General features: G+C 37.8%; 1 protein-coding gene across 5 annotated transcripts in view; it reads left to right on the top strand.

Annotated features, from left to right (window-relative positions):
• CBFA2T2 (CBFA2/RUNX1 partner transcriptional co-repressor 2) overlaps positions 1-16954 on the top strand; it is a 117197-nt gene that overhangs the window by 16196 nt on the left and 84047 nt on the right. Inside the window, exon 1 of one of the 5 annotated variants that reach the window (XM_081148446.1) lies at positions 5444-5474. The exons of the other annotated variants lie outside the window; for them this stretch is intronic. The gene's annotated coding sequence lies outside the window, so the exon portion shown is untranslated. Of the gene's footprint in view, positions 1-5443; positions 5475-16954 lie in introns of those variants that run through there. 5 annotated transcript variants of the gene reach the window in all.

Below are 16954 nucleotides of genomic sequence, written 5' to 3'. Positions count from 1 at the left end.
CATGTTTGTAACCTAGGATTCTCATTGTTTATAACAATTTTCTTTTTTTTTAATCCTTATCCAGGGATATGTTTTTTTATTGATTATTTATTTATTTATGAGGGGGGGGGAGGAGAGAGAGAGAGAGAGAGAGAAACAGAAACATAGATGTCAGAGGGTAGTATTGATGGATCAGTTACCCCCTGTACCCACCCAACTGGAGATCAAACCTGTAACCTTTTGATGTATGGGACAATGCTCCAACCAACTGAGCCACCCAGCCAGGGCGGTAACAATTACTTGACATTATTATTGTAATTTCTTTAACGTTGTATTGGGGATGAAAGGCATATTTTAGCATCCAATAGTTTAAAATGACGTTGATTTTTAATCTGGGCAAAAAGATGAAAATGCTGACTTGGGCTTGCCTGATCTGTAGCTAGCATTGTTTTAGCAAGCTTCTTGGAATGGATGTACACAAACCAGGTGTTTTGCTTTAACTGCAGCTGTACCACCTGTGGAAGCAGGTGGACAGATTCTTTGTCTTCAGGAAAACACAGCTGATAAAGCTTAGGAGAGCTAATTGATTGGTTTTCCTCACTATAGTTCTCTCCAGTCATATACACCGAACACTACTTTTACCTGTGCACAGGTGTTGACAATAACAACAAGAAAAGTGAACAAAAAAGATGTATATTTGGCTGCTTGTGTTTTATTGGGTTGGCACTGAGAAAGATAACTTAAGGGTTTCTTAATTTTTGTTTTTATTTTTGTTTTTAGTTATTTGAGGATATTTCTAGCTCATTATATTAACTTCTGAGAGACTTCCTTGTAAGGATAATATGTATAGTAATATGTGTATATCGTTTATGGCAGGTTCTTCTCGTGAGAGATGGGAAATAAGTAAAAAAGGCCTTTCATTAGGTGAAATGGGGAGTAAAATAAAATCTAGATTACATGCACTGAAGAATAGAAGGGAAATATAGACTGTAAGTCATAGATTCCCAGAAGGAGAGATTAGAGTGCAATTCTTGACTCGCATCCCAATTTCACAGATGGAAAAACTAAGACCTAGAGAAAAATATTTCCTCATATATCAGGGCCTGGTTCCTTGGAGAATTGGGTTAAAATTCAAAGTAACTTTAATTCTGAAAAAGTGGATCAAATCCAGTGATATTTTACAAAGAAATAGCAAAGTGAGTGGGCTAATTTATTATAGTGATCAACCAGCTATGTACATAATTTCAGCTCATCTGGGAATACCAACTAAAAATGAGCCTGTGTTACAGTATTGTTTCAGAAACAGTCATCATAATTCTGGGCTGGGTGAAGGAGCTAGGAGTTTGCCCAATCATACTTAAGGTTTAGCTTCATGTTTGTGCACCTTAGTTTAAGAGGTACATGTGGACAGCATTTGATAGGGTTCGAAGAAGATCCCCAAATATGATTAAGAAAAAGAAACTCCAGTTGAAAAGTTCAAGAAGCTGTTGAAGAGAAAGCCTAGAGGATTGATGAGCCTTTAAGAGCTGTTTTGCAGAAGTTGGCTAGATGTATACCTTAGTCCCCTTAGAACTAGTCAAGCAGGAGCAGGCAGCATCAAATTTACCTTAGCCATGAGGCAAGTAGATACACATTGGATATTCTAAGGACCAGCCACATCTGTGTCACCTAGGAGCTTGTTTAAAATGCACGCTCTGGCCCTAACTAGTTTGGTTAGAGCATCTTCCTGCAGACTGAAGGGTGCTGGGTTTGGTTCTGGCCAAGGGCACGTACCTTGGTTTCAGGCTTGATCCCTGCTCCTAGTCAGATCTCTTGCAGGAGGCAACCAATTGATGTCTCACATCAAGGTTCCTCTCTCTCCGCCTTCTACTCGCTGAAAAGCAGTGGAAAAAATATCCTCGGGTGAGGATTAAAAAAAATAAAATAAAATGCAGGCTCTAGCTCTGAATTTGCATTTTAATAAGATTTCTCCAGGTGATTCATATGTATGATAAAATTTGAGCTGTATATGGGGTTAAACCATATTCTTTACAATGAATTAAGATGATTAATTCTTACTTTCCAAGAGCATTTTTAAAAAATGGAATTCTTACCTGGATGAGAGAAGATTATATTTTTTGAATATTTACACCTTTCTTGAGAAGGATTAAGTAGTAGAGTGAGATGATAAAGGGAAATTATATCAGCCTGAGCAAAAACACAGTAATTAAATATGAAGCTCATGAGGTTCTAAGCAGGGAAGACAGTAGGAACCACTTTGAAAACTATGGGTTATATATGCAGTTGTGTTTTTTTTAAATAAATATATCTTTGTTGATTTCAGAGAGGAAGGGAGAGAGAGAGAGAAACATCAGTGATGAGAGAGTCATTGATGGGCTACTTCCTGCACGCCCCTGACTGGGGATCGAGCCCTCAACCCGGGCATGTGCCCTGACTGGGAATCGAACCCCCATCGCCTGGATCCTAGGTCTACACTCAACTGCTGAGCCACGCCTGGCCGGGCATATGTATATGCAGTTTTTCGTTTTCCAAGCAAAGACACCAATACCAGCTCACCCTGGCCTTGAACTCTAAAATGAATTAGTTACATTGTCCTTTAGGAGACTTTGAGCAATAATGGGTTAAGAATTTTAAAGAAGCCCTGGCTGGTGTGGCTCAGTTAGTTGGAATACTCGGAAGAGTGGCAAGTTCTATTCCCCGACAAGGGCACATATTCAGGTTGTGAGTTCAATCCCCTGTCAAAGATGTGTGCGGGAGGCAAGCTATCAATGTTTCTCTCTCTCTCCCCCCCTCCTTTCCTCTCTCCAAAAATCAGTTAAAAAATTAAGTTTTAAAGAAAATGAAAGAAGCATAGTGCATGTTTTTCTGCCTCTTATGTGCAAGGTTAAAGTGAAGGTCTATGAAGGATGTTTTCCAGGGAAGCCAGAGAAAAACACCTGAGTATTTGGCTTCATTCATGAATATAATGTATTCATTTAACAAATATTTATGGAGTATCTCCTAGGTGCCAGGTACAGTTTTAGGTGCTGGAGATAGAGCAGTAATCAAAACGAGTTCCTGTCTCCCACAGTTTAGTGAGGAGACAGCCAATAACAGGCAAACAAATATATACTGAAACCCCAGGTGGAGATAAATACTTTAAAGAAAAAGAAAGCAAGCTGAGGGATTGGAAAATAGTGGGAGATTGGAGGTATGGAGAGATTTACTGCTTTTACATGGGAGTTGATTTTTGGAGAATCTTCTGGTTTAAGAGCTAATTTATTTCCCTAGACTTTTTTTTTTTTTTTTTAAACAGTTATCACTTATCTCAGATTGGTTGAGCAGCCTTCAGTTTTAAGGCCACCAAAATATGTACATGTATTTATATTTTTTGATTCAGAGAACTATGTGTAACTCAGTGCCTGGCACATAGTTGGCATTTAATAAAAATTGGAATGTTTCCTGATAAACCTCAAGTAAGATATTTTATTAAGAAAATTAAAACTGTCCTGCCATGAGTCATGTGGGCTGAATTCTTGGTTGGGTAGGAAAGAAGGGCATGGAACCTAGATAGACTAGGTGACCTTTAGATGACTTTTTGAAGTTCCTTCTTTTATTCCCCTTTTCATATTATCGTGACTTGTGGATCCTTGAAAAAGGTGCTGGAATCTAGAATCTGAGGGTTTGAACAGAGAAGTGGTTCCTCACTTCTTTTGCTTAAGGAACCATCTACAGTATATGGCTCTGGCTTTGGAATAACTAAGGGGTTTTCAGACTGTGGGTTCTTGAGTGATGTGTAACATTTCATTCCTTTGTTCTCATTTTCTTCTGGAACTTGGCTAGATGGGCATGCTACAAACTTGCAAGCATCTTATTTTTAAATAATTTCAAAATAATTTTGTTGCAAATTTATTTTTAAGCATTTTTTCCTTATTCAAATGTTTAATTACACACTTAATTTTATTTCTTATCCAGGATTAATTTAATTTTAAAAACAAATACAAGGTATCAATTCACTCTTCTCAGCTTAACTGGACAGTCTGTCTACCTGTGGTATAATTGTCAGGTAAAAACATACATCTTTACAACTTGGCGATTCTAAGTTTTTTTAAAAAAAATTTCACAGAAAGGAAAAAAATAATATAAAAACAGCTCAAGAAATACACTAACAAGTAAAAATATATGGAGAAAGAGGAACACATAGTTTTGACATAACTCAAGAAACTGAGAGAAAACTGGTCTACATAGGAAAACGTGCATCCTGGAAAGTCAGGTGTGAAGATTTTAGAGGAGGAATTTATGATTTGAATCTCCCCTAGTTACATCCCAAAGTACTTATACTTCATGGCTCAGGATATAGCATAAGAGGATATAAACATGAGAAGAAAAATAAGATAACTACACACAATATTCTCCTTTTGGTGGCTTCTTTAGATCTTTGTTACTAGAAAATGCTTGAAGAAAATTTAAATGTAAGTCTGGCTTTGCTGAATTAAGTCTGCCAGTTAATATTTAGAAAATAGCCTTGGTTTGGGCTTAATAGCATTGTTGATGGTATCTATTATAGAGGGATAGCTGAACAAAGTCTCTGTCTCAAAACCAGTGTTAAATCACTATTAGGGTTGAGAGGGGGAAAAGGGGAGTCTAAAATCACAAGAAGTGTAAGACCCCTGTCCTTCTGGATCCACACTTACTTCAGACGTGGGTTATAGTGCTATTGGCCATGAGTTCAATGTTAGTAAGTCAACTATATATTAAATAAGGTGTCTTTTAAACAGAAACACATAAAATATGGTGACTAGACGTTCGAAAGAACCTAACCCTGTATTTCCCCTAGGAACAATGGTTCAGTCTTTGCTAATTTCAGTGTTTGTGGCAACTTGATGAAACATAACTACTGTGAATAATGAGATTCTGCTGTACCACATTTTACTTAAACATTTATCAGTTGATGGATATTTGACTTGTTTAAAATTCCTGGCTATTATGAATACTGCTATAAACATTTCTGTACAAGTTTTTATATGGACATATGTTTTCAGTTCTCTTGGGTATATACCTAGGAGTGGAATTGCTGAATTATATGGTAATTCTGCTAGATCACTTTGGAAGAGTGGCTGACCATTTTACATTCCCAACAGCAGTATACGAGGGCTCCAGTTTCTCCACATCCTCCCCAATACTTGTTATTATCTGTATTTTTTATTATAACTACCTAGTGGGTGGGAAGCGCTACCAGTGCAGTGACTGATAATGCTGAGCATCTTTTCTTGTGCTCCGCCATTTGCATATCTTCTTTGGAGAAATCTCTATTCTTTGCTGAGAATATAGCACACTTTTTTTTTTTTAATATATCTTTATTGATTTCAGAGAGAAGAAGGGAGAGGGAGAGAGACAGAGATGTCAGTGATGAGAGAGTCATTGATCAGCTGTCTCCTGCACACTTCCTACTGGGGATCGAGCCCGCAACCTGGACATGTGCCCTGACCAGGAATTGAACTGAGATCTCCTGGATCGTAGGTTGACACTCAACTGCTGAGCCTCGCCTGCCTGGCCAGAATATAGCTTTTTACTAGAACCAAAACATCTGTTTGAATAAGTCTATTTTGTGGCAAAACTATAAGCTTTAAGTTGTCAAAAACCCAATTTCAGAATTATAAATTAGCTTATTATAGGATGCTGATAAATTATTGTGGGTACTCCTACTTCTTTTCATTAAGGCCAAGTAAAACTTTAAAATTGATTGTAATAAAAGGAAGTATATGTCTTAAGCCATATTTCCATGTGAGGAGGACTGTTCTCTGAATACCACTTTGAGAGGAATTTATCCCAGTCTGTTTTTTTCATGATTGGAGGCCTTGAAAGTTCTACTTCCGCATCTTACATACCTGGTTTGCTTTGCAGTATTTAGGGTAAGAGTTGGGCCACGAAGCCACGTACTCCAGCGAGTGCAGGTTTCCATTTGAATGATGGTCTAAGCAGATCTCTATACCTGTCATTATGTAAGTGTGTGAGCATTCTAGTGTTTCCTAATTTAATAGGATCATTTGACAGTAAGATTTTTGTTCAAATCCTCAGCTGCTTTACAAGACTTGTGGGACCATGTTGAACTAGCTCTCTTTATGTATATTTGATAAGGTTTGCTAATTCTAGGAACCTTATTAAAAGTATTGGTCTCCTTGATCTCCTAGATACAATTATTATATACCATTTAATTTGTATATGTTTTATATTAAGTGTTTGTTTCTGATTATTTAAATTTTATTCCACTGAGTTCTGTATGTTGTGATTTGTCCAAATTTCAAAAAACAAAGAAAAAAAAAATTAGCGTATTTTTCATGGAACGCAAAGAGCTACGAATTCTACATAAGTTTCCCAGGTCTTAAGAAACTTGATACCTTGTCAGAGGTGTATGGCCTGTGCACTCAACTGAATGAGACAGATTAAGATGAGGACACATGAGTGGAATAAAGGAGATGATCAGTAAAGGTTGCATGTGGAAAATGCCATCTGAACCAAGCCTTGAAGGATAGCTTTCAAAGTGATCTAAAAAAGAACAGATCACCACTGAAATACAGACTTTTTGATTGGCTTGATTTCTTTGGTTAGCTGTTTTCCCCTTTTCTTTGGCTCAGAGGATCCCAGATAAGACCTTTGTTATCAACCTTTGACTCAAATGTCAGTTATTTCTGTTCCCTATTCTTGTGTGTAGAATCAGGGATATGAATTATAAGCCATATGCTCTACGCCTTTTTGCCAGAGTTGTGCATATAACCTTCCTTAAGATGTCTACTCTTTTGAGCTAGAATCAAGGCTATCTGCCCAAGAACCAACTTAATCAGTCTGTTCTATCCAATACCAAGTCCTGAGGCTAATGGTGCCACCAGTTGACTTGTTTGAAGAAGTTTGAACCTTTTCCTCTCCCCACTGGGAGTTTGTACTGCCTATGGCCCAGTTATTTCCACACTGTAACATTTCTTTCACATTCATATTTTTGTTTTTGTTTTAATAACCTTCAGTTCCTCTTTCAATTCTAGTTTCATTACTGTAGGAGATCTACCTATCTCTTTCCCGTTTATTTTGTTCTCTTTGTGAGTTAAGAAAAACTAGGCATAAGATTACTCCCAGTTTCTTTGTATCAAAAAAAACCAACCTTTTTAAATGAAAATAGAGATTCAGATATGACCCACATTTCTGGGTATCGGGGAGAATGTTAACAAAGACTCAGAGGTGGGAAAGCACAAGATATGCTTATAAGATGGCAAATGCTTTCATTTAGGCCAGAATGCATCTCATATACTGTTATTGTATATCTTCATGTATACCCTCATTTTGTGTCTGGGAATTCTGAAAATACATTTTTTGTTGGATTGTTGCCTCACTAGAAAAAAATTCTCATCTGTTACAATTCCAAATTGAAACTGCTTCATTCTGGATTCCTTATCCTTGGACCCTCCCAATAACTTCTGTGGTCACGCTGGGTCTGATCTGTTCCTGTGCTAAACGAAAGCACACAAGCACAAAACTGTAGGCATAAATGAGAGCATATGGGAGTGGTGTAAAAGGAAGGAGTCTTCATATGCCTGGGTGGGCGAGCTGAACTAATAGCTCCCAGCAGTTCTTCTGAATCAGACATTGTGGAGCCAAGAGTCTAGCATTTGGAATTCCACTGCCTGTGCAAAGGGTCTGTCTTTTATCCTTCAAACCACCATTTGTTAAATGGCTAATGACCCAGTGGACCTGTTGACAACAAAGAGGGGAGGCTGGCAAAGATCAAGGTTAAAGGAAAAAGGAAAGAAAAGTTCAAAGGTAGGAAAGTAAGAGCAAAAACGATTTGAGCATATCTTCACCTTCCCTTTATTATTTTTAAACAATTTATTGGGAGAATTTTGAACATACACAAAGTTGACAGAATAATGTAGTGAACCCCTTATATACTTTTCTCCTGAGCCCCAGTCAGCTGTAGTTACCACACTTAAAGAAGGGAAACAATCTGGTGAATCTTGGCTTTGGTTTCTAGGCCTCTCTAGATCTTGTCACTTCTGGCCTAATGCTATCAAACTCCTCTTTTTCCCGTTTCAGCACCTGGTGTGTACAGAACACTGTTTAGGATTTGTGATGAATAGATCTGTACTTAACCTCTAATAGCTTAAGGAACTAAGTGCTGTTGTGCAAGTATAGTTATTCTATAAAGGGAGCATAGTGAAGAGGAGACTTAGAAAAGCTTTGGTGAGAAGGTGGCATTTGTGTTTACTGCCCCGGGGGGGGGGGGGGGGGATGCAGCAAGGAGGTAAGGACTGGATACCCTATTCAGATAGCAATGTAAGCTATATTAGCTCTTCTCACTGAGCTCTCTACTTAGAACGTGATATTTTTGTTACATTTATAACACAAGATAAATTTTAAACTAGCTTTTCTTCCTTTCTTCAAGCAATTTAGAAATATAAATACCAGGTTCAGATATTTTCTGCTAAACTGTGTGTCTCCTTGAATGCTCATTATCAAGATGAATTCTGCAAGGTGTGTTAGATTCTTTTGAGAAATACCATTTCAAAGCAAGTTGAGCCAAGTTCAATTGTCTGGACTCGACCTGTGAGAGGATGTGGGCTTTGTCTGCATCTCTTGTTTCAGATGTATTTATCAGTGAAATAAGCCAGGAGAGCAGTCTTTCGCAGTTTAAAAAGCAGACAGGCCAAGGGGAATGCACCATAAATAATGTTGTAGATTAATGAAGTATTGAGCTAACTTGGCACCTTCCTCTGCCTTGCGCTCCATCATCTGCTGTTTCTCAAGGAATTATTCTTGTGTTTCAGACCCATGTTTCTTACTGCCTATGGATGATATTTGGTTTGGTTCTCTGTCTTATATTCAGCTGTTTCAAACTGCATGGAATCCTCAGATCTACTCACCCATTCCTGATCAAACAGTGCTTCTTACTCTTTCTTCTTTTTTTTTAAGTATATTTTTATTGACTTCAGAGAGAGGAAGGGAGAGGGGGAGAGAGAGAGAAACATCAGTGATGAGAGAGTCATTGATCGGCTGCCTCCTGCATGCCCACAACTGAGGATGGAGTCCGCAACCTGGGCATGTGCCCTGACCGGGAATCGAACCGTAATCTCCTGGATCGTAGGTCGATGCTCAAAAGCTGAGCCACGCCTGGCTGGGCCTGACTCTTCTTAAACCGTTATCACTTTTCCCTTGCATATACTTTGTTTTGTTCTATCACTTTTTGAGAAATTCAGGTATCATAGACACACAATAAACTGTATATATTTAAAGTATACAGTTTAAGTTTTCACATGGATATGAAACCATATCCACAATCACCACAATCAAGAAACCATCACTGCAATTAAGATAGTGAACATATCAATCACTTCTACAGGTTTCTTTTGGGTAGGACAGAGGTCTCAAGGCCTGGACAGTTTTAAATGATATGTCTTACTAAAGTAGCATAGTATCTTGTAGATGCAGCTATAAACAGGATGAGCGGACAGAAACTCAACCTGATAAAAGTAGCCAACTACAAAGAAGAAATCAACATGTAATTGACCAAATAATGTATATAAGCAACTTTCCTAATAAATTCACTTATTTTAATAGCGTTTTGTGGATTCCATTGAGTTGTCTACACCATCTGTAGATAGCTTTACTTCTTTCTAATTATCAGTTGTTTTACTTATTTACTTAATGCCAATATCGTCTCTGTTGTCACTGCCTCAGAGCCTCTTCCATTCCCTCTTGTTATCATCTTGGTCCTAGCCATTATCATATCTTTTTAAAAAATCGCTACTTAATCTCTCTAATACTCTTCTCCACATCTATCTTGCTTGTGGCAATGAAAATATGTCTTCAGAAAACACTGATTTCATTCTGTTAAAGCATATTGTGGTTCCCAGGTATCACTTACATGAAGTCCTAACGTATTTATTCCTCCACATTGGAATCTCTCCCTTCCTGCTAATAATTGACTTGTGTTCACCCATCCAACTTATTCTAGTCTAGTCCCCACCTAAGACAATACATGGGGGTGAGCATTAGCATTGAGATTGAGAATATGGTTTGAATTCCCACTTTGCCACTTAAGATCCATGTAATCTTTAATAAGGTCCTAACCCCTGGGTACTTACTGTGTGATCATCTGTAGGAAAACACTAACATGAGAAGGTCCTCACAATATGTTTTTGAAGATTAAAAGAAAGAACATAGTAATCCTGGCTGTGTGCCTGGAACACAATGTGGATAGTCAGTAAATATTTAGTCTGACACTACTGTGAGCACTGAGTGAGTGAATAAATGCTTGCTTTCTTATCCTGTTTCTGTACTGTTGTTTATCATGTTATCCCATCTCAGGATACGCACTTCATTTTTCAGGTCCTTTAAATTTTTCCTCATGTTTCAGGGTCAATGAAGTCTACTTCAGTTACTCATTTTCCTCCATTCTTTACATCCCTGTTGAGTTGCCATCTTACTAAATTAAGGACTGGGACGTTTTGAACATCTTTGTATTCCTCAAAATGCCTGGCACAGGCATATCATAGTTTCTAAAATAATTAATTGGTTCTATAGTTAATTTAGAAGCAACAAAATGCTTTGTAAAGTTTGGGTTTTGGAGGGGATGAGATTAAAGTTTCAGGGGGAAAATAGGTTGAATTTTATATAATATAATGGAAATGGTAGGAATATTTTCTCATTAAAAGTTAGCTTTAAAAGAATAGTAATTAACTTTTCTTTTTTAATTTTGATTTTGACCATCACATAGGGTCATTCACGCAACAGGATGGAAGTTTGGGTTAACTAAACCATTTCTTCTCACTGTGCCACTTCATAAACGTTATTAAAAATCACATTGTTGCCCTGGCTGGTGTGGCTTAGTTGGTTGAGCATTGTCCCATGCATCTAAAGGTCATTGGTTTAATTCTCCGTCAGGGCACATGCCCAGGTTGCAGGTTCAGTCCCTGGGTCAGAGTGTGTATGGGAGGCAACTGATCATTGGTTCTCTTTCACATTGATGTTTCTCTCCCTCTTTCTTCCTTTCTCTTGAAAATCAATAAAGGCATATATTTTTTGAAAATCACATTGTTTCAGCTGAAATAGACTAGTTAGTACTTTAAGGGGTACAGTTTAAAAACAGTAATCTGAAGTCAGTATGCATTGAGAAACTTCCCTTACAGCATACTATTTGAAAAACAGCTTCAGACTTTTCAGGTTCCATTAAAAAGTTCTGTGGTGCCCGGCTGATGTGGCTTAGTTGGTTGAACGACATCCCATGCACCAGGAGGTCACTGGTTTGATTCCCAGTCAGGGCACATGCCCTGGTTGCTGGCTCAATACCTAGTAGGGGGTGTGCAGGAGGCAGCGGATCCATGTTTCTCTCATCGATGTTTCTCTCTCTCTCCCTCTACCTTCCTCTGAAATCAATAAAAACCTATTTTTAAAAAAAATTCTGTGGTAAGACTGCTTATTAGGAAAAGATTTATTGAGCTATTTAATATTATAAAATAAGCGGCTTCAAATACAGAAGATGATATACAGGTTACTTTTATTTGTTATGTTAAATATACACAGTAATCATTCTAAGCTGTTAGACTTTTCCTTAGTACTTCGCAAATAAAGTATGGTAATAAAATCTTGGCATCCAGGATGCTTGTTGAAACATCTAACTGCCCTGATCTGTACACATTGTATTCTGGAGTTGTGCTCTAGGGGGTGCTGTTCACATAGAATATAATGTAGAAAGTAATCTCTAAGAGTTGTGCAAATAGGACGTATTAGCTTATTGCCTTTGTCTCTAATAAGTCAATAAAGCAGTTTGAACATTGCTGAGAGCTAGATTTCAATATGCATTGAGGGATACTGGAAAGGGTAAATTGCTGGTGTCTGGGAGATCTGGGTGCAGGAACCAAGTCACCAACTGACACCTAGCCTTCTCCATGGTACCATGAAGAACTTTGATTAGATCTCTTTCATGGCTAATATTTTGAATTTAGCTGATGGGTTAAAGTCAGGAATGAAGTCCAGCACTGAGGACACTAAAGGTGGCAGAGTCATGTGGTTGTTGAGAGGTCAAGTGAGTAATTAGAAGCAGCTTAGGCCAAGGTTATACACTTATGATTTTGGTGTGGAATGGGGGTGGAAATCCACATCTCCATTGGCTGGAGATTGGCTGATCATCATTTTTACATTATATTGTGGATACATGGAAGGAACTTGAAATTGATGATTCACAAAGCTGAGCAAGGAAGGAAGAGAAGCAGGGCTCAGTTTCCTTAGGTCTAGGTGTTCTTCCTATGACTGAGGGTGAGTCCCTGCTTCTTCCTGTTGCTCAGGCAGTAGCTTGACTGTGGTAGACAGTATGGACTCTACATTCTAGCCTAGGCTGATGCCCTGCCATTTGGATATGTTCCCTATATGAAACCAGTTTTTTCCTTGTCTTAGTTCTTTCCATTTCTCTCAGTTATGGGTGCATTTCTCCCAACTCAGCTGCACTCAAAACGTACCTATGTTCTCCACAAATCCTGTCTTGTTTTTTGTTTGTTTATGTTTTTGCCTACCTGGAAGAGATGTTCCTGTCATTTTTGGTGCTTTTTACTTTATATCTCATTATTATATTGTGATATGTGTACATTTATTTCTTACTATATTAATAATAGTCATATTGGAGGCAGGGACTTTGTCTTAATTATTTTTTTAAAGGTTTTTTTTTTTTTTAATATATCTTTATTGATTTCAGAGAGAGGAAGGGAGAGGGAGAGAGAGACAGACAGAAACATCAATGATGAGAGAGTCATTGGGGATCGAGTCCGCAACCCTGGCATGTGCCCTGACCAGGAATTGAACCTCGATCTCCTGGATCCTACATCGATGCTCAACCGTTGAGCTACTCCTGGCCGGGCTGTCTTAATTATTTTTGCATCTCTTAGTGTGTGATTTTCTTAAATTTTAGTGTATAGAAGAATCATCTGAAGAACTTCTTAAAGCTTTGACTCCCAGAACCTCTGTCCCCATTCTGATTCACGGGTCTGATGTGGGATTGAGAAAGTGCATTAAACAAGCTCCTCAGGAGATTTTAGCCAGATGGGCTAGGGGCCCATGTGATTTATAGCATCTAGCCCAGTACTTTGCTCTTCAGAGAACATAGTTATGATCTGTTGTTGATTAACTAAATCAGTGGTCAGTCAAAAGCCGTAATCATCTCTAGGAGAAATGATCTTAAAGATCTAGATTTATTTTGTTCTACCTAGTCTTCTATAGATTTTCCTGTTATCTGAGCTATTTGCACCCTCAGTTTAGGGTGCCCTTTGACTTCATTTCTTTTAGTTTCTGATTAGTTTCTTAATTATCCTATGCAAAAATTTTATTTGTGTTCATACATGCGCTTGAGTTTTCTCTTTAATCCTTTATATCTTTTTAAAATAAAATTATATAGCATGGCTGTCTTATAGAAAGCTGTACTTTTAGTCTTTGGAAGAACAGAAGAGATTTTTCTTACTAATTCTTAATTTGTTCCATTAAGTCATTTATTCCTATTGATACATTGTTATATATTGTAGGGGAAAACAAAACAAGTATATACTTAAGATTTTCTGGTGCAGTATGGGTGCCTGAAGACAAACACATAAAAAGCTAAGAGAACACTTAAGGCAGTATTGATATAGGGCCAAATGAATAGTCTGTTACATAGTGAAAGTAAATGATTATTGGAGTTCAGAGAAGGGGGAGATGAACAGGGACTGGAGAACCTGGGAAATCTTCAAGGAGAAGATAACAGGAGCTGAACCTAGGTGTTTTGGAGTTTGATCAGAAGAATAGGACATTTGTTAGAGGGGAGAACATAATGATTTATTTTATAGGTTAAAAAAAAAGGAGGCTCAGAAAGGAAAAAGTGTGTAACAGAGGAGGTACTAAGTGTTTTCTGATCACTGCTCTTTCTACTTTATACAGCATTTGGAGATTTCCATTCTTACCAGGTACAAGACAGCTAGTGTTATGGTAGCCATATGTCAAAGCACTGCCAATTTCCAGTTTTAACTGTGATAATCTGAAAGTTCAAAACCAAAATATTTTTGCAAAAGAATTGTGAATTTGACAAAGTTGATCTTTGATTAGTATGTTTGATGCATTTTTCAACAGTGCATTTTCAGAAGTATTAAAGAGAATTTGAAATCATGGTTAGTTATAATATTTTGGTTTGTATATTCATTGAACACTTATTTATTATCTTTAATGTTTGTTGATCTTCACCTGAGGATGTTTCTTCCATTGACTTTTAGAGAGAGTGGGAGGGAAGGGAGGGACTGAGAGAGAGAGAGACATCTATGTGAGAGACACACATTGATATCTCCCACACACACCCCGACTGGGGCCCGGGATCAAACCTGCAACCTACATATGTACCCTTCAACAGGAATTGAACCCATGACCCTTCCGTGTGCGGACCAATGCTCTAATCACTGAGCAACACTGGCCAGGGCAAGCACATATTTATTGTGATGAGCACCTGTCTCACCCTCCTTGGGGGTGAGGCTATCCAGTAGTAATTCTTGGTTCTCACCTTACTTAAAGCAGTTGACCCAATTGATTACTCTTCTTGAAATACTTTCTTTGTGTGGTTTCTAGGGCGCCGCCACACTGTTGTTTTTCCTCCTGTCTCACTGGCTGGCTGTACATATCAGTTTCCTTTGATGGTCCCTTGTTTTCTTCCTGATCTCTTCAACATTGGGCTCACAGTGCCCAATGTTCAGTACTTCAATCTCTTGTCTTTATCTATCTATACTCATTCCCTTGGTGAACTCATGGAATCTCATGGCTTTGGATACTGTCTATATATTAACAACTCCCAGATTTATAAATGCAGCCCATTAACTCTTCCCTGAACTCTAAGTCGGTTTGTCCAGTTGCCTACCTTACATCTCCACTTGGGTACCTAATGGATATCTCAAACTGAAAAATGTCTAAATCTGAACTTCTGATCTTTACCCTCAAATCATGTCTTCAGTCTTCTCCAGCTCTAGTCTTTAACCAACAACATTGGATCCTTGATCTTTTTTCCCCGTTATCCACATCTAATCAGGCAGGAGATCCTGTTTGTTGCACCTTTAGAATATATACAGAATCTCAATAGCATCTTTTTTTTTTTTTTTTTTAAATATATCTTTATTGATTTCAGAGAGAGGAAAGGACAGGGAGGGAGAGAGAGAGAGAAACATCAATGATGAGAGAGTCATTGATCGGCTGCCTCCTGCACACAACCCGGGCATGTGCCCTGACTGGGAATCGAACCCTGATCACCTGGATCCTAGGTCGACGCTCAACCGCTGAGCCACGCCTAGGAGGGCTGAATAGCATCTTAATTTCACTGTTCCCATTCTGGTCCAAACCACCAACACCTCTGACCTGGCTTACTGGAGTTGCATCCCAGTTGTTTTCCCTACTTCCATTATTGCCTGACCATCTGTTTTGAACACAAGCAGCCAGAGTGGTCAATTTAGACAGGTCTTATAAATTTACTGCATAGAATGCTGTTAATGACTCTCACTTTACTCGAAACCAAAGTTTTTTTCAATGACCTTCAAGTTTTCTGTGATCTAAAACACCCCCTGCCCCTTATATTCTGCTACGCATATTCTACTACTGAATTCTGAACTCATTCTACTACTTTCCCAGTTCCAGCCACACTGATCTTACAGTTTATTGAATACTACAGTCCCCATCAGGACCTTTACTTAGACTGCTTTTTCTCCACCTGTTCTATGGCTCATTTCTTCATTTACCTTCTCAGTGGGGCCAACCATTTAAAATTGCATCCTGCCTTCCTCATCCGCCTTTACCAGCTTATCACCTTCTAACGTACTGTATATTTTAGTTACTTATTTTGTTTATTATCTGTCTCCTCTTGCTAGAAAGTAAGTTCCAAAGAGGACAGGGATTTTTGTCTGTTTTAATTATTGATATGTCTCCATTGCCTAGAACATTGTCAGGCATGTGGTAGATGCTCAGTAAATATTGGTCGAATGAATGAATAAATGAATAAAATAGAAAGCAAGGTAGACATATCGTCCCTGATTTCATGAAGTTTACAGTTTATAGTTTGCATTTTCCTAATGAAATTATCCATATTTTCATTTGGTTTAGATATGTGGAAATCAAAATATTTGTGAAATAATAGGCATTTAAACTTTAGAAAACACTATTTCTTAAAAAGAATGCTATCTTGAGTTGTGCTTTTAATCACTTGAGAACTATAAAACATTAAAATAGAAGAGCCATGTGCCAGAAAAAGTGACAACATGACAAATTTTTGAAAAATACTGTTAGGTTACCTTGGATCTTAATTCATGGCCGTGGAACACTTAATTACAAAATGTTCTATTTCCTTGCAATAAAAAGCAAGTTTTTTGGCTAATAGGTGGGATTCACAAACCGAACAATTTTAGCTCTCATTAGGGTTCTTTATTTCTTTATCCTTTTGCAGTCTACCATTAAACAATCCTAAATTTTATTTAAACATCAAGTTCTATGGTAGAAATCAAATATGGAAGACTTTTGAACAAATATCCAGTGTTGAAGCAAACATAAATAGTAGATATCATATTGATGCCAACTGAGGAAATATGATTAGACTTAGTCAATAAATAAATCTGTTAACATAATCTGCCATGTGCCGATTTGAATAATGAAAGCACTGCCGTAGGAGGCTGTTTTGTGACATGTCCTACAAGGCCTGTGTCTTCTGTGCAAGCCTACAACTTAATAATATTTGGGAAGTAAATTATAAGACTGAATTTTCTGCCCCTTAAATTGTTTAGCTGAGGAAAGAGATAGTTACTTGTACATGAAACTTTAATGGGACTGCTAATATATCTTGTCTATTTGTGACTGACACACTTTTTCTTTTCTTTTTCCTGAATATTTGTGATGCTTTCATAATAAACACTTCTGAGATGGCATTTATATTTTTAAAAATTAGGATAGCCCTGGCCCATGTGGCTCAGTT

The sequence above is a fragment of the Miniopterus schreibersii genome, assembly GCF_964146895.1.
Source record: "Miniopterus schreibersii genome assembly, chromosome: 10".
Taxonomy (NCBI): Eukaryota; Metazoa; Chordata; class Mammalia; order Chiroptera; family Miniopteridae; genus Miniopterus; species Miniopterus schreibersii.
This window is presented reverse-complemented; position numbering and strand designations above follow the sequence as displayed.